The 27,079-nt window shown below is 42.0% G+C and overlaps 1 protein-coding gene across 3 annotated transcripts in view; it reads right to left on the minus strand.

Annotated features, from left to right (window-relative positions):
- fynb (FYN proto-oncogene, Src family tyrosine kinase b) overlaps window positions 1–27,079 on the minus strand; it is a 97,905-nt gene that overhangs the window by 56,205 nt on the left and 14,621 nt on the right. For 2 of the 3 annotated variants that reach the window (XM_042503250.1, XM_042503248.1), the window contains exon 2: window positions 23,897–23,968. The exons of the other annotated variant lie outside the window; for it this stretch is intronic. The gene's annotated coding sequence lies outside the window, so the exon portion shown is untranslated. The remainder of the gene's footprint in view (window positions 1–23,896; window positions 23,969–27,079) is intronic. 3 annotated transcript variants of the gene reach the window in all.

Genomic DNA, 27,079 nt, shown 5'->3' on the forward strand with positions numbered 1-27,079 from the left:
TTTTAAGAGTACTTTAAATGTGGGTGTTGCATGCATGCGACATGCATTTTCTTTGTTTTTCACATTTTGATTAAATGTGGAGATTAGCTTGTTTTTGTTGCAGCCATAAACATTTTTCAAGTCACTATGTGCAGGCTCTCACCCAATATATATGTTTTTATGTGGAGTTAATAAAAGTTGCTCCAGATGCTCTGTGTCTTATGTGCTCCATGTGGTCTGGCTCAGATTTATTGGAACAAAAAAAAAACCAAAACAAAACATGGAAGCAAGAAGAGAGGGCTCATGAACCTTCATTAAATGGCCTACAAGGTTACAAACATGTCAGCCACAGGCGCAAAAAATTGAGTGTGCTGCTTGATGTGAGCCCTGCAGACGTGTGCTGACAGCTGACCTTCTGTTAATAATGCAGCTGTGTCCAGGACTTGACCTGGCAGCCCCCACGCTCGCTCCCTTCCCCTGGGCTCTGGATGAATCAACACCAACACAAGACGCTGCCTCCGCTCGCCTCATTGAAATACTCATCTGGTGCTCGGAGGAAACCATCAATTATCTTTTGATTTCATTCGAGTGCTTTTCTTTTGCGGTACAAGGCAGGAAACATCACACTTTATATTTAGCGTAACAGAAAATGGGAAGATGACGCAAATAACGAGCGTTCTCTGACAGCTGGATAATAACATTTATGTGTCTGTTTATGTGTTTTCACTGTGAGTACGTGTCATTCACTGAGCTGCTGTGTGCTGTCAGGCGGTGATCGGTGTACAGCAGGCCGGCAGCACCACTGGGCTTTGGCTCGAGAACAAAGCAGCACATGAGCACAGAACAGAGGAGACACCTTCACAGTCACTTTATAAGCACCCTTAGAGGGACAGCTTGACATTTCCAGGTGCTTATTTGTCTTCACAAGACTCACTGGGGGAACAGTGTGTCCTTCAGATTTGCTGATAATGTTGAAGAGAGCCTGCTTCTATTGAAACTTCGGTCCACAGTGTGATGAGTTTGAATAGTTCACAAATGCTAAAGTATAATTTCAGTTCATCTGATCAGGTTAACTAAGTCAGCACTGTGGCTGACGATGTAAAAGTTAATACAATGAAGGAAATTATGTTCTAAAATAAATATGATGGCCAATAAAGGTACAATATTGATAGCAGTACAATATCTATCTAAGTTCAAAGCACACATCAGAGTTTCCCCACACATTCACATCTGGCAGCCCACCACAATTAAAACATCTGGCGGCATGTATTCATTTTTTTATTTTTCAAGCTGAACGGTTCATTAGGAGCACTCCAAATAAATATAGTGTCCATTCATTCACACTTCCGCAGAGTGTACTCTGGGCACAGATGGTGCAGCAGAGTGTTAGCCGCAGTAAAATGAAACATATCATAGATAGATATTGTTATCAGATATTGTTATCAAATACTTTTGACAAGGATATGCAATAAGGGCAGGATATTTTACAATTTACCAATCAACTTGACATCAGTGCACTGAAACAATAAACTTTATTGGGAAATTGATAATGCTATATTTCTCTAAGCATGTTTTTCTTCATAATTTCTACATACCGTTTTGTTAAAAACTTGTCATATCAGACAACATATAAGCCTATACTGATATATCTGCAATGGGCCAATATTGGTAGATAAAATCGGTCGGTTGTAGACAGACACAGTTATGATCATAGCCTCTGGCTAGAGCAACAAAATAATTTTTAAATCAATATTTTCAGTCACTTAATTGACTTCTCTAATCAGTAGCTGTATAAAAAGGTGATGATATATATAGCTAGCTGGGCAGTATTGCAAAATAAACCTCAACAGGGGGATGCAAGACCCTGACGTGAAGCTTGTACATGTACATCATCCCTGTAATATGTGGAAAATGATACAGATCTATGTAGTCAGTAACGTCAGTAATGACAGATGATACCCCCAGAAAAGACACAATTAAAATAGTCCAAAGAAAGAGCTGTCACATGACATTACATTGCTTTGGAGCTTTTTTGCATCTTTTTTTTTTTTTTTTTTGCATTACGATTGTCTGGTACTAACCCATCCTGTGACAAAATGGTGTATTGCTTCAACTGTATCCCCTGTATATAGAATTTCATGATTATTGCATTTAAACCACCTTCTGTGGGTTCAGAAATTAAAGTAATTTAAAGATTTGGCTCCCAGCTGTGACTTTGTAAAACAGACACCAGAGAAGAAAGTTTAAATGTAAAAGGGTAACTGACTCGCTGGCAAGAGCGCGCAAAGCTGTGTCTCTTTGGCTGGCACTTTCGCTTCAGCTGTAAAGCAGAGGAAGTTAGTACAGCGCCAAGCAGTGTGGCTTCACACTCATTCGTCCTGTCTGTGTAGGCTGTGAAGAACGTGTGCGGCTGCTGGGTAATAAAACATGCATCTGCTGTTGGTAGAAAGGCATAATAGCCTAATATGAGGACGGCAGTATGGTTCAAAGTAAGCTCTGTGTTTTTCTTCTGCTGTGGGAGGCTGTACAGTGAGGGAGGAGCGGGGAGGATGACAGGAGCCAGAGTCAAACCCATGACACGTGCCGTAGCCCTGTTTGACTTAAAGTCGGCCCGTTCGCTGAAGTGAAACAGTGAAGATGAAACGCAGAGAGTTGAAGCGGGACACAGAGGACTCCTTGGCCTATTTATAGACTGACTGGTTGACTTGGCAGAAGGCACTTCATCAGCAAAACTGCCTGAGTGGAAGAAGTGAGCAGTTACATTCAGCGCTTTTTGGGGCTGAGCCATATTATTACAAAGTTCTTGTTCTCAGTGAGGTGAATGGAAATTAACACCCTTCAAGGTGTATTTGAGGCTTTTAACCACATCCTGCAGGCAGTAATGTAGTGATGAGGCTGAGATAGCTGTCAGTGTGTGTTCGCTCTCTGCCAGGGACGTTCAGCGGGGTTTTGCACCGTCTGAACATCTGCACATTTTGCAGAAAGATGCACCACAAGCTGAAACGTACAGATGGTAAACCTTTTGCTGCTTGTCACTTTTGACCTTTAGGCTGATTTTGTGTCATTGCAGTATTTTCTTCTGGCATTTGGCCCCTTAACATTGTAATTGTACACGTATGGCCTGAACCCAGTAAGAAGCAAGATACATACATATAGAAATTCCCAGCTGGAATCATTAAAAGCATGTGCCTGAACATGCTCATTATTGTCTGCCTGGCCTCTTTTCTAATATGTCATATAAATACATTGTGTGACCCTGAAACCACTCTCCTTTGTCTTGCTGCCCTGAATGCTGAGGATGTGGGGAAATTGCAGCAATGCATTCAAACAATGCTCTTCAGTGGAGTACTTTGTCCCTCCCATAGAATGACAGTGTATGGGTGTTGGTAGCTGTTGCAAGTGGGGGTGGGAGGAGTGTGGTGGTGGTGGGGCTGCCTGTGTGTCCCTTTGTATCATCTCGCTCTGTCGGTCCATTCACAGCTGATCAGATCACATTAATGGATAAGAGGAGCAGCCGTTTATAAGTGAAAGTAAACTTTTAGACCCAGTAGAACAAAAAACTAAGTTTCACCTTTTAATGCACTTCATGTTCTGTTCTCAAGCCATCTCTGCCCCATATGTGTCATAAATAACCCAATGGTATAAAGTATATCTCAATAGCGCTCCTAATAACCAGTCCAGCTCAAAAGACGTATTTACCTATTTTTGTGAGTCATCAACCTGCAGTTCTAACTGTGGCCCCAGTTGAAAATATTGTGAGAGAACTTCATCAAATATCACTTTTATTAGTCTTTATGACAATGCAATAGGCTTGGGTGGTATCTATTTTTCATGTCTTTATACCTTTCTGATATGAGTTTGCAGAAATTTAACTGGACCCTGTTCGGCTCCAAATATATTTGTCTAGTGTCTAACAGTGACTGTGTTTACATACACAAAATAGTCACAAAAAGTCCAGTTTTTGCCCTTATTCCTGTGGATAAAATGCCTAATAAAAAAGAATATTCCAGTAACACTCCAGTTAACATGCAGCTGCTGTGCATACGCCAATAAAGTGCTCTAACATGTTGGTTATTAGATCGAAAAATCAAAAAGTAGAACAGCTGGAGATGCTTGTCATTTTGCTTTTTTGAATCAAAATAGGATTTTTTTTAGTTTCCTACTCGCTGGAGCACGCAAGCTCTGCCCCCCTCTTTCTTTCCTTCAACGTCTTGAAAAGGTCAGCATTGTGATATTCTCAAGTCTGTGTAATGTTCAAAAGTAGGTGTATTTTTTCTCCTGTCCAGAAAGTTGGGCTTTTCTGCATGCATCTCAACTCCATCTCTGCAAACTGTTAAGGAGTTGGTTTGTGGGTTTGTGTGCAATGTATCTATGACAACGCAAGGAGCCGGAGCAGTATTGCAAACTGGGGTAAAAACCCAAATCGAGACGCATATTCAGAATTTGCCGTACACATGTCCACATAATGCTTGGTAAATCTGAATAATACTGGCATATCCCACATGTCTAAATCTGACAATGCAATATTCGAAAAAAGAGTGAATTCTGAATATTTAAACTGTATGTACCGTTTATATGACTCACATCAAAATCAGAATAGTCATATTGGGAATGATAGGTTATAGGTTAATATTGGTGTGCATGTACGCATAGCCAGTGTCCAGATCTCCTTTGTGCCACTCAAACTGTGTCATTTCACACTGATGATGACCTGATGACCTTTATGAAAATCTGCCCCCATTGCAAAAAATGCACAGCAGTGATGTACATGAAAGTATATGGCCAGGGCGACATCAGACAAGCAACATCTACCTCTAAGCAGACGACGAAGCACAGTCACCCATCATCGACCCAACGCAGTGATCTGTCTCTCCAGCCCCGTTGCTAGGTTACAACATTCCTGAGCACAGTGAGTACTATGGGTCCTCGCTCTGCTGCCACAGGCAGGCTGGCAGAGTCTGGGGAGTGGAAATGACGCAGTAGCTATGACAATCTAAGATCCTGTGCGTGATGGAGGATGAACCGGGGGGCGACAAGCAACATTACTCCACCTTTTGACAGCACTGCTTCAAATATGTCTCTGGAAAGCAAATGCACAGCTCTGTTTCTGTGTTTGTGTGTGTCTTGTGACTGGGTGACTTGAGACATGAGAATGTGTTGTGCCTCCGAGGGGGAGACAGTGTGAATCAGCTGTGGCTCCTCGCGCCAGCGTGTGCAGCTGCCTGGCTCGGTACAGCACGTCCCCGCTGCACACAGAGCTGCAGCGTCTAGACAGCACCCAGACTTAGAAACGCCCCCACTGCTCAGCACCTCCAAAGAGGATTGTGCTATGCCTTGGGATAATCTTTAAGGCTCATCATTCTTTGTCTTAACAGGGTTTATACAAATGAGTACACACGCGCACATGCCCAGAAGAACACAGCTATACACAAGAGATGCAAAGTGAACAGCAAGAATGCCAATTTAACAAACAACTAGACAACTAAACTGTTAAAAGAACAAAACTATTTTTTAATGGTTTTATCTAATCTAGTGCCAAGAAGATGTCCGCATAGTACGTTTCTGCAAATGCCTAAAATGATGTAGTTCTGATTACATATGTAAAAGCTGATTCTGTCATCAGGAGGTAAAGGGGATGATGGATGGTACGTAAACTAGGCAAAACAGCTGCCAAGATGCAGATGTCTGCAGATCTCTGTTCAAGACACTGGTGTACATCATTCAGGTGATTTAAGATGAGGTACAACCATAGACTGTATTAACAATTGATGTAGCTACCGGGATGTTACCCATTGTTTTGAAGGCTGCTGTTTATAGCCCTGAGTTTGACCATATTTGAACAAGATTGTGGAGCTTTGGAGAAGCAAGGGGTGGATATGACACATCAAAACAGCTTTACTCTCGTCAGATTTTTTTTTCTTTTCAAATTGAGTTACAAAAATGTGATCATTAAGACTCCTGACACTAAACATGTCTGCCTTTGAAAATCCCACCACACATAATACTTGTGTCTGATGTGCCTTTTTATGTTGCTAACTTCCTGTTGGAGACGCACTTAAAAGGCAGACTAATTAAGGACAATGAGTGATTTCTTTTTTTATCATGACATACCTTAGCTGAATGGTAGATAGCTTAGTCATCTTGAGGTAAATTCTAAACATTTTTCATGAAGATATAGTGACTCAAAATGTGCTTAGCCAAATGATTGACCAGGGCGATAAAGATGGAACTTTTAATAATCATGTTTATGCAATTCTTAGTAAAAGGCCATTAAGTATGAAGATGATGAAACAATATCAAGTGGGTTTTTTTGAGCTGTTAATACCTCTGATAATACTTGAGAGGGTGAACTATCAAAAAAGAAACTCTATATACAGTATATTTTGTAGACACAACACTCACAAAATATTGTTTATTGATAATTTTTTTTTTATTTTCAATGAACAAATTGTCAAATTAAGAAAGTCTGGGAGGAAACCGGAGCCCCCGGAGAAAACCCTTGAAATACAATAATGAATTAATAAACTTTTTAGAAATAACAAGCCAAATTAAGAAAGTTCTTTGGTGTGGGGGAAACCGGAGCACCCGGAGAAAACCCACAAAATCATAATAATTAATAAAACGTCTAGCGTGTAGAATTTAAGGACATCTAGTTGTGTATTTGCAGGACTGAAACCTTTCCTGCACACACACAAATGGTAACAGGTGCCCCTATATCCTAGACGCTGAACCCTTTCAACTTTTTAGGAATGAACAGCCAAATCAATAAAGTTTTTTTTTTTGGTGTGGAAGGAAAGTTCCTTTTCAAAACTGAAATATGACTCCACAGTATCACATTTCAGCTTTCCAAAGCTCTCTGGGAGCTCATTTGTTCGTTTACAGAGTTTCTGTCTTCTCTCAGGTCATCCTGTAGACTGCTGATTATGTTTCTGTCTACCTTTGTCTTCATGCTCCGAACTTCTAGATCTTTTTATCCATCCACTTTTGTCCGCTTATCCAAGGCCAGGTTGTGGGGGCAACAGGCTAAGCAGAGCACTCCAGGCTTACCTCTCCCCAGCAAGGCTTTCTAGTTCCTCCTGGGGGACCTCAAGGTGTTCCCAGGTCACATGAGATATGTAATCCCTCCAGCATGTTCTGGGTGCCCAGAACACTTTCAGTGGGAGGCGCCCAGGAGGCATCCTGATTAGATGCCTGAACCACCTCAACTGGCCTCTTTCAATGCGAAGGAGCAGCAGCTCTACTCCAAGCTCCTCCCGGATGTTCGAGCTCCTCACCTTACCTCTAAGGCTGAGCCCTGCCACCCTACTGAGGAAGCTCATCTCGATTGCTTGTATCTACAATCTCATTCTTTTGGTCACTACCCAGAGGTCATGACCATAGGTGAGGATTGGAACATAGTTGGACTGGTAAATCCAGAGCTTCACCTTTGGCTTAGCTACTTCTTCACCACGACAGTCCGATGCTACTCCTGCATCACTGCAGATGCTACACCAAAACAGCTGTCCATCTCACGCTCCATTCTCCCCTAACTCATAAACAAGACCCTGAGATACTTAAACTCCTTCGCTTGGGGCAGCAACTCACTCCACCCAGAGCGGACAGTCCACTGTTTTCTGGCAGAAAACCATGGCCTCAGATTTGGAGGTGCTGACTTGCATCTCGACCGCTTCACACTTGGCTGCAAACCGCCCTATTGCATGCTGAAGGTCACAGCGTGATGGAGAAAAAGAACCACGTCATCTGCAAAAAGCAGAGACCCAATTCTGATGTCTCCAAACCAGACCCCTTCCTCCACGCCGCTGCGCCTTGAGATCCTGTCCCAAACAGGATTAGAGACAAGGGACAACCCTGGCGGAGACCAATACCAACTGGGAAAGTGTTTGACTTCATGCCGAGTATGTGGACACAGCTCCTACTTGGTTATAAAGGGACCGAATGGCTCGCAGAAGCGACCCCGGTACCCCATACTCCAGCAGTACCCCCACAGGACTCCCTGAGGGATGCAGTTGAAGGCCTTCTCCAAGTCCACAAATCACATGTAGACCAGATGAGCAAACTCCAACGACCCCTCCAGCAGCCTTGCTAGGGTGAAGAGATGATCCACTGTTCCGCGGCCCAGACAGAACCTGCATTGTTCCTCATCAATCTGAGGTTCGACAATCGGACAGAGCCTCCTTTCCAGCACCCTGGAGTAGACCTTCCCTTGAGGCCGACCGAAAGTCCTTCTCCCGCACCCGAGTTTTTGCTTTGGCACCCGCCTTTGCTGCAGCCCTTTCTGGAACAACCGGTACCTGTCCACTGTTTCCGGAGACCCCCGGGCCAACAAAGCCCCGAAGGCCTCCTTCCTCAGCTTGATAGCCTCCTTCACCACTGGTGTCCACCAGCAGGTCCTTCGGTTGCCGCCACAGCAAGCACAGACGACCCTCTGACCACAGCTTCTGACAGCCGCCTCCACAATGGAGGATTTGAACAAGAATCACTCAAATTCCATGTCCCCAACTTTCCCCAGGATCAACATAAAGTGAAATGACTGAATGGACGTTGGGTGCATACGCACACACGACAGTCAGAGACCTCCTCTCTGCAACACTTTTCATCTGGCCAGTCTTGTCTGAAGCTTGGCATGTTCTTTACGAAGGTCGTCATTCTTCCTGTTGAGGGTATTTCTCTTCGTTTTCAAGGAATCACATACGTTGGTTAAAGTTTTTTCACCTTTGAGCTTGTTACAGAGCTCCTGAATCTGGAGCTGAAGAGAACAGTTGTCTTGGTTCAGGACTTCAATTTCTGACCTTATTATCTTGCTTTTTTCCTCCACAGTTTGTTCTTTAGAGAACCTTTTCTGGAGCTTTTTAAGTTCTTTTTCCAGATTGTTTTTATGATTGGTTAGAATTTTTTTCTGTCTCTTCATTGGTTCATAGTTTTCCTTCAAAGCACTAAGAGCATCAAGGTTGTTGTTTAAAGACTGGATTTGCTCAGTCGCTCCATCGTTCTGCAGCTTTAAGGCATCTGTTTGTGCCTTCAGTGTGTCGTGCTTTTGCTTCCAATCCTCTTCATCTTGTAGCTTCTGTTGGACCTCAGAATGGGTTTGTTTTAGGGTCCTTTTTTGTGCCAGAAGGTCTTTCTTTACAACTTTAAGTTTTACATATTCTTCTTTGAAATATAACAGTTCTTTGACTTCGTGGATTTGCTGCTTCAAACTGTTGTTTTCCGTCTTTAAACTGTTAACTTGGGCCAGTGATTTCTTGTACATATCACCCCAGCTCTTTGACTTGTCATGGTTTTCGTTGAGAGCCTGGAGTTCCTGCCGCAAAGCGTCATTCTGCCGGCTGATCGCTCTTTCCTCAGCTTTTGCATGGCGGTGGGATTCTTCCAAAGCTTTGACATGCTGAAGCCTCTCCTTGAGCGGCAGGATTTCTTTTTGCAGGGCATCCCTTTGGCGACGCATATCTTCAATTGATGCCTCAATGGCATCTCTCTTTGCCAGCAATGCTTTCTCACTCTCGATCTTTTTGTTCAAGTCCTGAATCTCAAGTTGCAAGGATTCATGGTGCTGGCTGATCACCTCTTTCTCAGCTTTTACAATATCGTAGCATTCATTCATGTCCTTGAAATGCTGAAGCCTGCTCTTGAGACGCAGGACACATATCTCCAGGTCATTATTTACAGAAATCATAGCATCATTGGATATGTCAATTTCATTATTCCTTGACTTCAAAGCTTGTTCATCCTGGATTGCTTTGTGCAAGTACTGAATCTCACGTTGCAAAGCGTCATTCCGGCGAAAAATTGTCTCTCTTTCAGCTTTGGCAACATTGTAGGATTCATTCAAATATTTGATATGTTGAAGTCTCTCCTTGAGCTGCAGGATTTCGTCTTGCAGGGTGTCATTTTGACGGTACATGTCTTCTTTTGATGCCTCCATTGCATCATTCTTCTCCTGCAAACCCTTTTCATTCTTGACTTTTTTTTGCAAGTCCTGAATCTCACTTTGCAAAGCGTCATTCCGGCGGCAAATTGCCTCTTTTTCAGCTTTTGCTATATAGTAGGAATCATTCAAGTTTTTGACTTGTCGAAGCCTCTTCTTGAGCTGAAGGATTTCTTCTTGCATGGCGCTGTTTTGATGGCACATGTCTCCTTTTGATGCCTCCATCGCATCATTCTTTTCCTGCAAATCTTTTTCATTCTTCACCTTTTTTCGCAAGTCCTGAATCTCACGTTGCATAGCTTGACATTGGCAGCAAACGGGTTGTTCCTGCAGGTCCAGAATTTCATTCTTAAGCTCCTTGTGTGTGTGTGTTGCTGCATCATATTCTGCTGCATCTGTTTGTTTTTGTTCGAGGTTCATTATGTCGTTCTTGGAAGACTCCATAGAATGGACAGTGTTTTGCTGCAAATTGAGTTTTGTTTCCTTAAAGTTTGTTGGTGAAAACTAATGTTGTTTTCCAAAGAAAGTACAGTTCCAAGCTGTATTGTATGTGTTCAAGAAAACAAAGCACTGTCAATCCAAAATTCACAGTATAGCGCGTGTAGAACTCGTCGATTAGTGAACCAGCAGATAAGAATCTTTCCTTTAGAATGTTGACCTATAAAGAGAAGATGGAATCACAAGATTGATGACATCACTTTGACATCTTTAGACATCTTATGACATCACTGTGACATCACTGTGACATCATGTGTGTCTGTGACAACATTCTTCAAGAAAGGAAAAAACAAAACAATTTCTATTATTCCTACAACTATTATCATTATTTATATTTACTTAGTTGTTGCCTTGGCAACAATGAACTGAGTTCCATTGTGGGTAACATAGAAAGAGAATGCTATATTAAAAAAGATGAAAGATACTGTGCATTGTATACCCAACATGTGTATCATCCTATCGTTCAACACAATTTATGAATAAACAGAAGCATGTTTTTTTCTGACACACTGAGCTGTATTTACCACAATTCATGCACTATTAGTTTTATACTATGGTTTTGTGTTTTGATTTTTAAAAAAATATTTTGTTTTACTTTAACTTCATTTGATTTTATTTTTATGGATCAGATGAAGAGCATCTGGAATCAGAGTGTACCATCAGTAAAGTAATAAGGAAGACCATCTTGAAATACATAAATATACTGTATTTACACGTCTGACAAAAAAGTGGCACTGTAAAATGTTAAAAAAAAGACAATGCAATGAATTGCATTTTATTTTTACCTGCAGTACAATGCAAAAACAAGACAAGACAACAAGACAGCAGTTCAAATTTATAAACTTTACTGTTTTAGGTTAAATATATTTATTCTGAATTTTAAAACCTTCAACATGTTCCAAGAAAGTTGGGACAGTTGCATGTTTTGAACTGCACACATAACCTTTTGAAATTTGTTGGGAGTGTTAAACAGCTTGATGTTGGATTTTAGGGAGGAAGTTGAACTGACCCCAAGGAGAGCAGCTCACAAGACAGACCTTAAGACTGTCTTTTTCTGACTTTTTGTTATGTTAACTTTCAGTTTATGGTTTAATATGCAAATTGAGGCATAGTTGTTAAAAAGAATAATTTTTAATTGCACTTGTTTTCCGTTATTGGACAATGCACGCTGCTATTCTAATGTTTTTTTTGTTTTTTTTTTTAGCAGTGCTTGAAAAGTCTATTAAAATTTAATGTGAGTACCAAAATGTGGAAGTTACAGACCCGTAAACTATGAATTTAACAAAACTGGTTGTTTTTGAGTGAGACATGAGCGGCACTTCCAACTGGGATCATGGCAACAAAAGCAGATTTGACAGAATCTTAGCAACTATTGTGCCAACAAAATCATTTCTAGCTGTGATTGCAGCACCACAAATTGCTGTTTTTTAGCGAAATACTGACAGTATTTCCATCAGATATTGTGCCACCAAAAAAGGGGGTTGTTTTGCTAAACATCAACTGTATTTCCAGCAGTTATTGTGCTACTAAGCGAGACACTGGCTGCATTGCTGGTGGTGATTGTGACAACAAAAGCAAATTTTTTTTTAAAAGGCAGAAATTGGCAGCAATTCCAGCATCGATTGTGCCACTACAGGCGGGAGTTCTTTGCTAGACATCAGTAGCATTTCTAGCTGTGATTTTTATTGAGTAATACATTAACTATATTTCTAGTGGTGATTATGCCACCACAATTGGTTTTTTTTAGCAATACACTGGCAGTGGCAGTTCATCAGCACTTGTGCCACCAGAACCTTGCAGACACCAGCAGCATTTCTAGCCATGACTGTACATGAAAAGCAGGCTTTTGTATAGCGAGACACTGGTGGCATTTCCAGCTGCAGTTGTGCCACCAAAAGCAGGTATTTTGGGCAAAAACGTGATCTTTTTCCTACACACAAACAAGTAAGTTCTGTGCCAAAACATAACTACGCATTAAACACAGTGCTGTAGAAACGTAAAGTTTCAACATATCCGCTACATAATAACATACAAATGTAACATATTTGTGGTTTATTGAAATGTACAATGCCAAAATTCACTATAGCGATTGGATTGTTTTTATTACTCAAATGAACAGACGATTGGTTTCCCTACATTATGACCCAACTGAAGTTTCAAAGTGTTCTCTACACTGCAAAGTATGTACACAAAATCTCTTCAAAAATATGTTTTTTCTGCTATATATCTATATATATATATATATATTAAAAAATGCCCAAAGCACCTTTAAGAAATGTGTGATGTGAGCGTAATTGTAGAACTGAACTCCCTGTGTTGCTAAAACCGCCTCCTAAATTCACAGAAATTCCACAGAGGATACGACCTCGGCGTTCCAAGTTTAGCTGTGGCTCTGCTGCCGAAAATGCTGTGATTACATGGTGTGTGACTTAATTACTACATGGCAACAAAGCGCATACACACTTAAAATAATAAAACTATGTATATATAAAATGTACCTTTTCTCACCATGCTGTCTGTCTCCAACAACAACAAGCTGTCCTGTAGTACACACACTGCTTCCAAAATCACTGGTCTCCAAACCTCTCTGATCTCAATAACAGAGCCATCACTCATATGACACCCAGCACAGCACATGAGCCCGGGCTCCACCCCTAACCCCTATTTTTTTCTCTACACCCATATCAAGTTTTGACTCTGCCGTAGACGTACAATTTTGTCATGGATATTTTTCCGTCAAGGTCATATTATGGTCAGTCAACATACTTTCAAGTCAGACTGTATGTTGGCGAGAATCTGTACATACTATAGTATACTTTCTTACAATCTCTGCATGTCAACAATTAGATAAAAAAATGATTAATTGTTTTTGAGAATTGGTACACCATCACAAAACATAAAATAATAAAATCATGATATTCGAGTGTATCCATATTTTCTTAAACTCCTAATTTCAAGTCATCAGGAATCATCTTTTTGGGACCATTTCATATCAATCTGACCAACATTTGTTGCAATAAAGATGCGCCGATTTATCGGCCAAACAACAGTATTAGCTGATATTTGCTATGCTGACTGCAAGCCAGAGAGCTAGTTAACATTAGCTGTTAGCAGCCAGTGGCTGGAACTAACAGCAAACGGAGGTCTCATTGAATTACATTATGCTGGTTCAAGCTCTATTCAGTAGCAATGAGTATTTGGCAAAGGTAAATTATAATGTTCTCAGGATGTGATCTGAAATCTGAAATCTGAAACGCAATCTTGCAAAATGTAGTTTCTGGCAAGACACTTCAATAAATACAGCTGTTTAAAGGAGAAATTTGTTGATGTTTGAACTTCAATATAAGACAGATAGAGAAAGTAAAAAGGCTTTTGAAGCCGTTTGAAGCCCAGAATTTCACGATCAGTGCATCTGTAGTTGCAGAAACTGGTTGCTTTTCGGCAGAGAAGCTCTACTGCTGGGTTTGAGTCCAGACTGAGAGTGACGGGCCGAGGGGCTTCCTGTTGGATTGACTGACCATCAATCACGGTTCAATCATGTGAAACCATGTGGAAACAAATACGTCTGTCAATCTTGTTATGCTCTGTCCTCAGGTGGAGTGGCATCAAGCACAACCAGCCCCGATCGATACTTCTATAAATACACATGAAACATATATTAGAGGTCGCTGTGACAATTCTGAACTGGGTTTGTCTCCAGGTCGAAAAGGTTTATCTTCAAAATCAATGCACCCTGTCTAATGCAGGCATTTGTCCTTTCAAACCACAGACACTAAAACCGAGAGTCCATATTTTGCACCTCTCAGACTTGATTAAGAACGAAGCAGACTTTTGGTCACCACTGTAATATCGTATAAGAGATACAGGCTTGTTGTAGACCCCCCCCCCCCCCCCCCTTGGTTTGTGTTGAGGCTACAGCACACACACAGCGGGTGGGCTCCATTAAGATCAATCAGCAGAAAATGTCTGAAGAGGGCTACGATGCTGAAGTAGCAGTAACGGCATGATGGGATAGTGAGAGTGCTTACACGCTCAGTCTGGAATTGGACACTTTGAATTCAGCCAATAAAAGATTGAAAAAGACAGAAATGATGTGAAACGTTAAGTGACAGGTGTAAAAAGATTTCCGTGTCGGACTGATGTTCACATTTAATGTGTGAATGCTTTGCAACTCAGCATGACAGGCCGCCCCACATCCTGCTTCCTGTGTTCTCCGCATGTCTTATATGTTTTCTGTACGCTCAAAACTGTGTTATGGTCTTATGCTACGCTGCACGCAGGTTTCCCATTACTGCAAAGTCTTGAAATGAAGAGTCTCTTAAATCCATGGCAGATTAGAAAACCATTCAGCACAGCTACTATAATATCTTCATCTTCTTCTACAGTACAATGTAGGAGTCGAGCACTCGGAGTGCTTATATAGCTTGTGCACTGCGTAGGCAAATCACATGGTATTAAGTGGCCTCTGGCATGCAGCTCAGGAAGCAAACGACACATGAGGATTGAATAGAGATTTTTAAAGTGGAATTGATTTCATGGAGCAGAGGCTTATGGATTTTCCTTTCATTTTTCCCCCCCCCCACAAAGTTAAAATCTACTATTGGAGCAACTGATAACAGCACAGCTAAAAAAAAAAGATGTCTGACCATCTGTGTTTAACTAAATTTAGTTGAAATTTTTTTTTTTTTTTTAATTATTACAGCTTTTTTTCCTTCATTTATTATAGCCATTAAATGACTTTATTTTTGATATGGAAAAGTCACATCATGATTTTATACTGTTATGTAGCCATAAATGGCGACTTGTTTACTTCCATAATCACTCTCAAATGTAGCGTCTTTATGTTTATACATGATCGAAGCCACTGGTTTTCAACTTGGGGCCTTATAATCTGAAAGCCTGTTTTCATTTTAGCTTGTTAATCAGAGATTATTTTACATGAGGACAAAAGGTGCATGCAATTAGCAATTAGTGGCATTCAAGCAGTATTCCAGGTCCTGGGTATTCCAATTTAGTCCTGATTACTATGAATACATCAATTATGGCATTGGATAATGTAGGGCTGTAGTAAATCAATGAAATACTTGGCTGACTGAAATTCTACCCACTGTTCAACCAATCGACTGATTGATCACAAAATAATGAAATCAAGTTTTCTTTCTTTCTTTCCTTCTTTTTTCCCCCCTGAGGCCAGTGTTTAATTCTTTGCAACAGGTTCACAACTTTATACTTTGCTACATATGGCAGCAGCAATGGAGGAGGGGGTGCGACAATAACCACAAAGACCAATCATCACATCCAACATGCACACATGCTGAACAGTCTTCATCCAGAGCAAGGGCCAGAGCAAGTACGCCTTCCTTGGGCCAACATTGTTTCTTCCGCAGACATTCTGTATCATTTGAAACCGAAGTGTCTTATCTGGAAAACATTGTGCGCCTCCAAAGTGATCTCAAGCACTGACGGCTTGATGTTTCAGAAGTGCCTGGCTTTGTCAACCAGGAAAAAATGTTTTGGTGGACACATGGCCTAGCAAATGACACTAGCAATTGTCCAGCCAAAAAAAAATTTAGTTGGACAAGAGCATATCGACAAACCAATCGACCAACCGACCAGAGGGTGTCAGAACTTGTAAAATGACATTTATACTGTAGATTCTATATTTCTAAATCTGAGTTTTTAGAGCTTTTAGTCATATATTTCATTTATAACAGATAAGATTGGTGGTTTAGCCTCTTTCGCTTTTCGGTATTGACGGAAATGTGTCTGTATCGAAAGCATCAAAACTGTCGAGTCCTGAAAGCTGGCACTGAATGTAGTTATTAGATTTATCATCTTTCTTTAACCAGATAGTTCTCGATTTAAATCTGAATTTTGCTCACTTTAGACCAGGCTATTTAAACAATGTTCTTTTACGACTGTTTTTCTGTGAGTTTTGGCTTCTTCTGATTTTTTTTTTTTAAGAAGTGGGTTTTATAAAAACAGTAAGTCAAAATTTCTCAAATTAATCTTTCAAAAGTAGATGTTGGTTTGAAACTTGGATCGACATCAGAGACGCCTTTCACAAACTATTTGTATCTTTAAAATTTGAGGAAAAATTGGGTTTCTAAAACATGGGGCAAAAGGCAATGAGCTGCTTGGCGAGGAATGTCCCACATACTGCATGAGACTAAAGGGCGATGGGAGAGAGAGAGATGAAAAAAAAAGGTGTTAGAGATTCCATCCTGAAACTGTTTAGGAATAACTCTTCATGCCGCTGTAGCTGGTCCTCGTCTCTCAGCCATCAGTGGTTAGTAAATCATGTGAGCAGTGGGCTCCTCCCAGCAGTCAAAACACTGAGGTTAAAGTAGCACTAATTCCTACGGGGATGCTCATTAAGCCCCTGGCTTACTCCCTGGGGACCCGGGCCGGCATATGGCTGCAGCCCAACGGCCGCCCTCACCCCAAACTCTCCCTCCTCTTCCACGATAATTAAAACAACGTCACAGCTAAACCGCCAACATGTGGAGCGCTGATGGAAAGTGCGGCCGATTATTGACGAGCCAGACTGCCCCGAGCAGAGGAAGCTGGTGAAACATCAAAAGTGCTCTCTTCTTAGCGCTGGTGTTGGCACGGTTTAACAGCACTGAAATACTTGACAACCTTCAGTTAGTAAATTGGTAAATGGGACATAATGACAGGAGGAACACTGGCTTGCTTACATGCACACTTATGTTGCACTACTATTCCAAATACGGCAATATTCCAAATCTGAACTGGATCTTGTAAACAGCATATTTCATGTGAATATTTAAAATAAGGCCTTATTCAGAATGTAGCATTTTCACACTAAGACATGAGATATGATTATAACGCTGCAGGAAGGCGTCGGTTAGAAATGCAGTGAGACAACATAACTTAGGAACTAGAACGTCACCATTGGGCGGACCTGAGGGATGGTGGATGGGTCCAACAAACACTGGACTTTCACCTGGAAAAGATTATGCATCTAAAAGTGGCACCGTGTCCCAGAACACCAACAACAAACACACCCGATACGTACGATACGTAGTGTGTCGTGTGAACATCAAAAGTCCACTGAACATGCATGTGAGAAGCTGGGAGTGAGAATATGTTTAAGGCATGTTAATCTGAGTATGCATGGCTGCACGGAAACAGGAATGTTAGTGGAATATTCAGTTTTGCTAGCCATGTAAACATCTTAGCAGAATTTGTGGGGGGGAATGAGGACAAAAACCACAATATTTTGTGCATATTAACACAGTCACTTTGAAGAATCAAAGTACAGTCCACATGGTGAATTGAGATAACGGAAACTCTGTGTAGTGACCTCAACACCCGACGGGATTTATGGCGTTTCTGCCCCAGAGGTTTTTCTTTGTGGGATCGATGGTCGTCTTGCCTGGGCGGGTAAAGATTAGGCTCATTTGCAAACCAGAAATGCTCTGCGCTAGGTTTAAAGCCCCGCCACGGCCAAGTGAAAGACTCCATTGTGTGTCCGTGTCTATAATAAGCCCATCCGAGTGTGAAGCCATTAGAAGACCTGGTACACCCAAAGCCTCTCGCAGCTCCGGTGACAATATACCTGTCACAGCTCTCAGCGGGCCGGGCAGTAAATCTAATGCTTGTCAATGAGGAGCTACAGCTGCTGTTGTTCCTGCCGCCATCTGATTCCCCCACCCCTGCTTTTTCAAACCGGCCAATAAAAAATCTGTTCATTGTCTTCTTCCAGGCCATATGGTGGCTCCAAAATCTGCATGCATACAGACAGGGAGTCTCTTATTTTAATAAAGATGCGTTTCTGCTGTTAGATATACACAGCAGAGAAAGTAAAGTTAAAAAAAAGGTGCAAATCTTGCAACTTTTAACCTAGTATATAGATGGGGTTGACATGCAGGAAATAGTGGAGAATTTTCAGAGACATAAATCATCGAAGAGATCCAAAGCGTGTCATTAGTATGCTGCAGCAGATGTGTTGACGGTAGGCTCTTTAGCAAGTTGGCTAGTCAGTAAAACAGGATGAGGTTACGGCGCTCTACCATTTGCACAGCAGGCTTTTTCGCACAGACACACACACACACACACACACGCACACTTGCAGCCTTTGAGCAGCAGAATGGCACGCTGCAGCTAGCAGCCAGCTGTCGGCACTGAACAGAGACAGTTCATAAACTTTAAACCATGTTACGTCGCCAGTCAAACAAACAAGACAAATCAGTATAAACAGACAATACGCTGCATAAGTATCACACTCCTGCCTGAGCCAAACTGCAGCCTGCTGCATGTGGCCTCCACCAGCCCGGCCGATCTCTGTCGCAGGCAGCGTCACACTGATGGGGTGGTTAAGTGAGAGATCATTAAGACGTTGTGGTTGAACCCCCGAGTTTCCTACACCCATCCTGGCCTCTTTTATGTAAAGATGGAGAGATGAGGGGTGAAAGACAGGACCGAACATCAAAAGGACTTTCTGTAGAGGTGTAGATGAAAACCACTCGGAGCAGGTGGTCAATCATCCCACCTCCTCTTGCTCTTTTTCCTCTCCGCCTCCTCTAGATATTTAACTCAACTGCTATGTTTGAAAGAGACATTACAGGGCGAGCAGGCGTCGCAAAGAACACAAACTCAAACCTCAACGCATAATTCTTACTGTGCAAGTAGGAAACGACTGCTGTGGAAAAATAAACTCCAAAAAAAGGCAGCTATTGGCAATCAAACCTGCATTTTTGGGCCAATTTTGCTGTTTGGGGGTGTATTTTTGTCTTGTGATATTTCTAGCACATTGTTCTACAATCATGTGCAGGAAAAATATGATACAGAAGAAACAAAGCAAGTTTTTACTGACAGTAACATAAATAGAGAGTGAAACGCAGCCACCACAAATTTTGAGTAAGGAGGGTCACCTGCTTTCTGTTGAAACTCTCTTTACTTACATGTAACCAAATGAATGTGACGGGCTCTTATATTGTGCTCTCTTGATGATGCTTTAATACAAGTATCAAGGCTCACTGAACTGTCCTGGGCTGGAACCAGCAGTAATTTTCATCATCATGCAGATTGTTTTCTCAAATTATTGATTAATTGTTGACTCTATCAAATGAAATTACTGTAAAATGCCCATTCAGAGTCTGTGCTGGCATTGCCTCTGCAAACAAAAGAAAACATGGAGGCGAAGCCAAAATGGCAGTGCTAACAGCACTAGCAGTGCTAACAGTTCTAACAATGGCAACAGTGCAGACAGAGCTAACCAAGTTAACCTGGGGTAAACGAGTGGGGGAAAACGGGAATGAACTTCAATACAACACCAGTGTAGAAGTTACCGTCTCAGTGAATTAGTTAGTTATTGTGTAAGAAACACAGCAATGGCAGAAGCTCCAGAAAAACAAGCACAATCCCCATCACAAGCAGCTTCTGGAAATAAGCAATGGTCCACAGCAAAGCAAAGAAGTGGCTTTCCAACGCCGGAGACAGCTCTTGGAGAGTGAAAAGATGCAGTTTAATGCTGAACTCGCTATGTTTTTTTTTAGATTGGTAAGTAACATCTAATGTTGGCTATTTACAGAAAAAAATATTTTCTTGTTACTGTGGTGTTGCTTAAACTGAGATAAGCTATAAAGCAACCTATACATACAAATGGCAAACATGAAGACCATAAGATAGCAGCCTTATTTTGACCCAATTGACTAAGCCACACATAGGCAACTTAAAGGGTGAAATACTGCCCCCCATTCGATTGGATGGGTGGCCTGTAATTACAAACAGGTTCTTTAAGACATGTACTGTATCTACATGAGGAACACTAATGATATCTTCACTGACAAACACACTGCCACACAACATGTCACTGATGGATAATGTTTGTGCCACCTGGAGCAGTGCTGCTGTCAATGCTAGCAGGCACAGAGTGCTATCTCAGTGTGCGCTGTTGACTGAGGATCCGGCACACCACAGCGCCACTTTGATGATTCCCACAGCTGACATTTCTCTGCGAGGCTGAGCGCTGTTGCTGCTGCTAACTGACTCCTCCACCATGTAGCGATGATGATGAGAGAAGCTGATGGTCAAGACAGCTTTTTCCATGAAGCAGGAGACTTAACAGCCATCAAATGGCCACAGGAAGACTGTGGGGGGGTCGCTCTGTGATCAGAACTGTGTCACGCTGACGTTTCGAGAGGCCTCTTTAGGTAACAAGCACAGAGAGCGAGCATACAGCACTGTACATCCTGTGTGAGCTATGGTGGGTACACTCGCAGCCCAGATCCTATACAGATCACTTAATTAGGCCGAGGACGGAAAGCATGTGGAAGAAAAATGCCACCAGATGTGTCAATATAATGGAGTGGAGCTTAACTAGGTTCATTACCGGCACCACTTCTGCCCACTGACTGCGTCTCCTCACCATGAGGCTCAGAGCTGAGAACCACAATGGAGCCACAGTCTGAGGGCAACGCTGACATTTCAGTGAATAGTTGCTCAGCCCACACTGACACAGTCATTATCGTGGAGGTACGCGCTGCTGCGTGGAGAAGAGGGCGAACAGTCGGCTTCGGAGCTGCGAGGAGGCAAACATGAGTGTGTGTTTGTCTCATGGCTTCAAATGATTCGAGCAATGAATATCAATGTCTGGGATATAATGTGAGGATAATTACCACTGTGCTGTTGAGCTCCTCTCCCTGCACAACGCACAAAACTCTCAGAGAAGAGTGAGCATGAAAACATGATTGGAATCGGTGACTCATTTTCTGTTTCTCACCAGCCTACAATACCACCCACCCAGCGCTGAAGCACACACACTTACACACACATCTGCTCCGCGTTCCCACAGTAAGACTGCTCTTGATGTGCAACCATTGCAGCTCCTTCTGTGGTGTGTCTTCTATGTCACCTCGCGAGCCCCCCCCCCCCCAAAAAAAAAAACAGCTGAGTCACACTCAAAACTGTGATTCTGCTCCACACCAAGCCGCCCGCTCTGCCGGCTCCATCTCTGAGCAGTATGCAGGAGCACCATAGGAAACTGAAGCACACATAATAAAGGAGCTATTAGCGCAGCGATGACGGAGCCTGCATAATGAATACACTTGCTATGAATGTCGGATACTCAGCTGACTCTGGTTTCCTGGAAGAATCCCTTGTTCAGCTTGTCTCCACTAACCCACTGATGAATTCGACCAAAAAACCCTCCTCTCCATTTATAGCTGTTTGTCGGTTGCTCGGCTGGGTTTTTTTATTTTTACAATGTGTCTCCTTTGTCAGCAGGCAGGGGTGGATTTTTGGATTGCTGCTCCGCTCACGCTCAATAAGAAGAAGCTACAGACTGTTATGCCTCTGACTGGGCCAGAAATGGATATCTCTTTGGCTTCAAAACAGCTCGCAGAACAAGTGAGGCTAAGAAATGTCTGCCGTGTAGAACGGAAGTTAATTGACTCGGGCTGACCTTCACAACATGATGAGGCCTCGCTGCTTGCTGTTTGTACAGATGGGTGACAAATGAAAAAAACCACATAAAGTGTCTTTGTAAGTACAAACGTAAGACGCAGTCTTTTTTGGCGTGGTATGTGTTTTTGAGGTTAGGAATGAACCTCCATGCTTATGTCTTACATTGTAGGGTTCCCCCACACGTTGATTTGTTTTTGGTGGACCGCCATGATTACCACAAACTGATTCTCTATTTTTGGAGCAGGACTGAAAATATATACTGTTGCACCACACTCTCAGAGAGCAAAGTGCACTATGGGCACAGATGGAGCAGTGGAATGTCAGGCTCAATGAAAGTGAAACTTAAGTTAAGTTTGCTGTCACTCGCCTGTCTTCAGCAGCTGCTCCTCTCTGGCCAGATCAACTGATCAGTTATATACACCTCGCAACGCAAAAATAAAGAAGCCATGACAAGCTCCACCTGCACTGAGTTCACGGATGTGCAAAAAACGTTCTAATTTAGAGAAAGGTGACACAGAATGATTAAGTAGAGAAAAACACAAAAGTATAAAAAATAAATAAAAAATAAAGTGTGATATATCTACCCAGACAAGGCTAGTCGAGTTAGCCACTGAATGTATGGACAAATGCTAATGACAAATCAGAGTTGGGAGAGCCTCCAACGTCATTTATAAATATTTTATGGAAATATTCATAGATTCCTGGCAAGTCTCAGCAACAGTGGTGCTAAGTGGTGCTGGACCTTTAAAGCTTCTCAACTGTGTAGTGGCTTTCATGGAAAAAAGATCTCGACTTCACATAAAATTAAAGAAAAGCTGTAAATATGCTATTTAAATGTTTAGAGTCTTTTCAACCATGATGCAGCAACACTGAAATTTTTACTTTATTTTTTTAAATTGTTGATCCGTTAAAACTGAGGTACAACAGAGGGATCTAATGTCCAAACAGTCTTAACATCAGATTATTTTTGAATCGGAAAATATGGTTTGATGTTAAGACTGTTTGGACAATAAATATTTATATTTATATAATTATATTAATATTTATTTATATATTTGTTTTTATTTTAAAATAAAGTTTTTTACTACAATATTGCACAATGTATGGTCACCTTTCACTGCTATCATTTATATGCTGAACTCCTGTCTATATATCAGCCATCCTTCTCGCAGTGCATGAATGGTGTCAAAGGTGTCAGCTGCTGCTGCAACACTGTGCTCATTTTACAAAATTCTGACAAACTGTCCTCGGACGCAGGTACTTGTGATCAGTCCAGCTGTGACTGAGAGTTAAGGAGGCCAAAAACACACACTGCTGCTAGCTGTCAATGACTAATCTGACATCAGCGCCATCGTGTTCCACTGCAGCCTAGCAGGGACCCGGCACGCTTACACTCGGATTAGGAAGCAACCAACAAATTTGGGAATGTGTTGCATGGGATTGGGATAAAAAAAAGAAAAAAACATACTGATTGTGTGTGTGGGAGGGAGGGGGTTTAGAGTTGCAGTGTGCACTGGCTGACCTAACATTAACCCGCACGTCAATGCATGACTCGACCTCACTGCTGCACTGCGGATTAAAGATGGCAGAAGCAGAAATAGAGCGTTGGGTCAGATGGACTGTTATAAAGATATAAAAGAAATAAAACACTTTAGCTTTGAGCTGGTTGCATCTGCTGCCCTGTAGGTCAACCTGAAACATCAACAGCGTACTGCTCCAGTGAGAGCAACCTGCACACATGCTGCCCACTATAGAATATACAGTCCATGCTAATGCACCACAGGTATGCACTTGGGACAGCAGGCTGGCCTCTGGCAAATAATCTCAGCTAGTGCAGGCCAGCTGGTATCTGTGTGTGCTTTAATGCATGTGTGTGTGTGTTTGCTCTGCTACTGTACGTGCACTTAAAGATGAGAAACATCCAGTCCATCTGCCGTCAGTATCTACATGAGTTTGTTGTCACACGTGTATGCAAGAAAACATGCCTGGATTCTTCTGTAAGAGCGTTTGTGTGAGTTTACAAATGAGTGTGCGTGTCCAGCGGAGTGTGAAGAGTCATACCTCTGGTTTTCAGTGTATCAGGATTTTTTTTATCTCCTCCACATTGCTTTGTGCGCCGCCAAAACAGAGGCCCTGCAGGGACACAGAGACACTCAATTATTCATCTCTCCATTCAATAAAACATGAATATCAACAGCATGTGCCAGCCCCCGTCATTCACGCTTCTTTGCGAAAATGGGTCTTGAAAATGTTTCCCAGAATGCTTTGGGATGACGCCAAGGGACAGACAGCCTCGACTCCGATTAGCGCAGCTTTTTTTTTTTGACCTATTATCATAGTGATAAAACACGAGGCAGTGTGATAAAAGAAAGAGAGGACGAGGTTGATGAGCACAGATTTGTCCGGCTGGAATAAATGACCGCAATCCATTTAGAGAAAAACAACCTCACCTGACTGACACAGAAACATGTCGCCATTGTGAGCGTCATATTTCAATTAGTAAACAACAGGTTGCTGCAAAGAGTACATGAGCTGCCAGCTTGAATCAAAAGCCTGTGTGATGGCCTTGTTTCACCGCTCTGTAGTTTTTTTTTCTGCCTCTCCAGCAGGCAGGTGGATTTTACAAATCCATTCATTCACTTCTCCAGGTGTGAATGAGGAGAGGCTTTGAAATGTAGGACATCACAAAAAAATCATTCAATGCCATCTGGTAGTGGACTTAACAAAATAATCTTTTCATTTCACATGCAGAATCATTGTTATTAAACTGACGATGTGTGCTGCACAGGCAAGAAGAAAAGATATATCCATGCTAGCAAAACAAACCCCATTTAGTGAAATGAAAGGGCTGCAAAATGTTATCAGACATGTCAAAAGTATATAAAAATAAATATGAATAACTTTTGAGGCTCCAAACTCTTTGTGAGAGCTTAGAATAACTGGTGCAGGGAACTTAAGTGCAGTAAAAAGCAGAAATAGTGGTGGAAGAGGTGCTATGATTGTTCACTGATGTAAAAGTACCAGTACAACAATGTAAAAAAAACCTCAGTTATGAGTACTGCAACCAAAATCTTTGTAAAAGCTGGGGTGGGCAGTTTTATTTTGGTGTCACTGGGTAAAAATCCCATAGCAAACTTTGGGCATATTGTAATTCAAGAGGATTGAGAGAAAACTAGACTTCTACACCTGTAGCCTGTTGGGGGAAACTCTGGCCAATCACAGGTCATTTCAGAGAGAAGACGTTCCTATTGGCTGTTCTGCAAATGCGGCTGTGCACGCACCTTTGGTGAAAACCTGATTCAGGTTTTGGCCATCCAAAAAAGGGAAGATGGACTTCCCAAAAAGGAAATAAAAGAGATTTATACAATGAACAAAATAAAAAGTGAAGCATTCCACAGATGTCGAGAAAATGATGCTGATAATTTTGCTAATCTGAGCTAGCAGCTCAGGACTGAGGCTTTCAGCCTTTGACAGAAAAGACAAGAAAAAAGAAACATCTGTACGGCTGCCTCCAACACTCAGCAACTCAGACTAAAACTATCTAGTCGGATTAATAGCACAACAAGTGAGAGGAAAAATATGGAGTTTTGATTTTTGGATGGACCTACCCTTTAAAAAGAAAAGCAGCATCAAATGAATGTAAAGGAGTTAAAGTACAAGTCCGCAATTTATATATATATATATTGGTGTGTGTGTGTGTGTGTGTGTGTGTGTGTGTGTGTGTGTGAAAAAAACAACAATTCTGTCATAAAAAGTAGCGACATCATCTTAGTAATTTTGACATTCGTCTGTTGCTGTCACTGAGAGTCTTCTCTAACTCCTGTAACATAATAAGTGCTTTGTAAATGTTACAACTGTGAGGGGAAAAAAATGCAGGGAACTAAACCATAAAGGACATCTCTGACACACTACAAGGCAACATTTATTTACAAGATAAATCTCCACCAGGCGTGGATACACTTTACAGAGGCTGCCAGCTCTTTGACTGACAGTAGAATGACACAATGAAGTTATTGTGTGGCAGGAGTGCCGGGGTTAACTGCACAGCGCGCCCCCTAAATGCCCTTTATTTACAAAAGACGCGCTGTCACCGCTGCCAAATGTGTTAGGACCCATTAGCTGCTGATTTGACTTTAAAGCTCAGCCCCACTAATCTAATTTAATCTGTCTCTGTGGCTTCGCTGATTGCCGGAGCAGAGCGGTGACGGCGCTGCGAGTGCATGCAGGACTTCAGCGGTGCAACTATTTGCTCTGCAAACAGCAGACGCCCACGTGGAGAGCTGATGGTTTGTGTATGCGGAGGTCTATTACATGATCATTTCCTGTTATTGGTTGAATTGGGTCTCCATAGACTCAACAATTAGTCTGAGCAAAGTGAACGGATTTTATAATCACCAGATCAATACATGTGAAGCAGGGCATGATGGGAAACAATGTGAAAAATATACATTAACTTGTGCTAAGCCTGGGATTTAGCAAAGCAGGCGAATAAGTGGAATGGTCATTAAACTGTCAATGCGGATATTATCAGCTGAAGTCACGGTGCACGGTGTGTGTTTGACCACACACACACACACACACAAACACACACACACACACACACACACACACACACAGACACACACACACCACCTGCTATTTTTAAAAACACTGCTTTCTAATTTAAAATCCCCCAGTGTAACAGCTGAATGGCTGAGATGTGGATGTAGATAGCAGGCTGGTGGACTGCGCTGGAAATGAAGTAAAGTGCTGACGGCTGTGGCCTCTGTCTCTTGACAGATAACACGGGACAAACAGAGACAAAGAAGAAGAAGAAGAGACAGCGGAAATGAGACAGAGAGAAAAAAAAGAAGCAAAGATAATGAGGACAACAGGATGAGAACCGACCTGCTTTGACTCTTCCTTTCCGGTTAAGTCTGAGGTGTTATTTTATCACATTTATGACATCATACACTCTCATCCAAAGAGCCCCTTATACGCTGCCTGTTCAAGGTGGAAATATAGCACCATTATGCCATCTCACTGTTTTGTATAAAGGGTATGATTATGAGTAGGGTGTCAAGAGTTATCTCACTGTTAAGATGGCACAGAAAATGCCAAAAAAAAGTGCAGAAACAGTGTCTGTATGAACAGGACAGCTAGCAGGACGGGATTATGGGCGGGGCGTGTGGCGTTTTGACAATGTGTTATGCATGCAACCCACCGTGGGAGATTTTAAGAGTAACTAAGCCCCCAACGTTTGGC

Source organism: Plectropomus leopardus, chromosome 16 (assembly GCF_008729295.1).
Source record: "Plectropomus leopardus isolate mb chromosome 16, YSFRI_Pleo_2.0, whole genome shotgun sequence".
NCBI lineage: Eukaryota > Metazoa > Chordata > Actinopteri > Perciformes > Serranidae > Plectropomus > Plectropomus leopardus.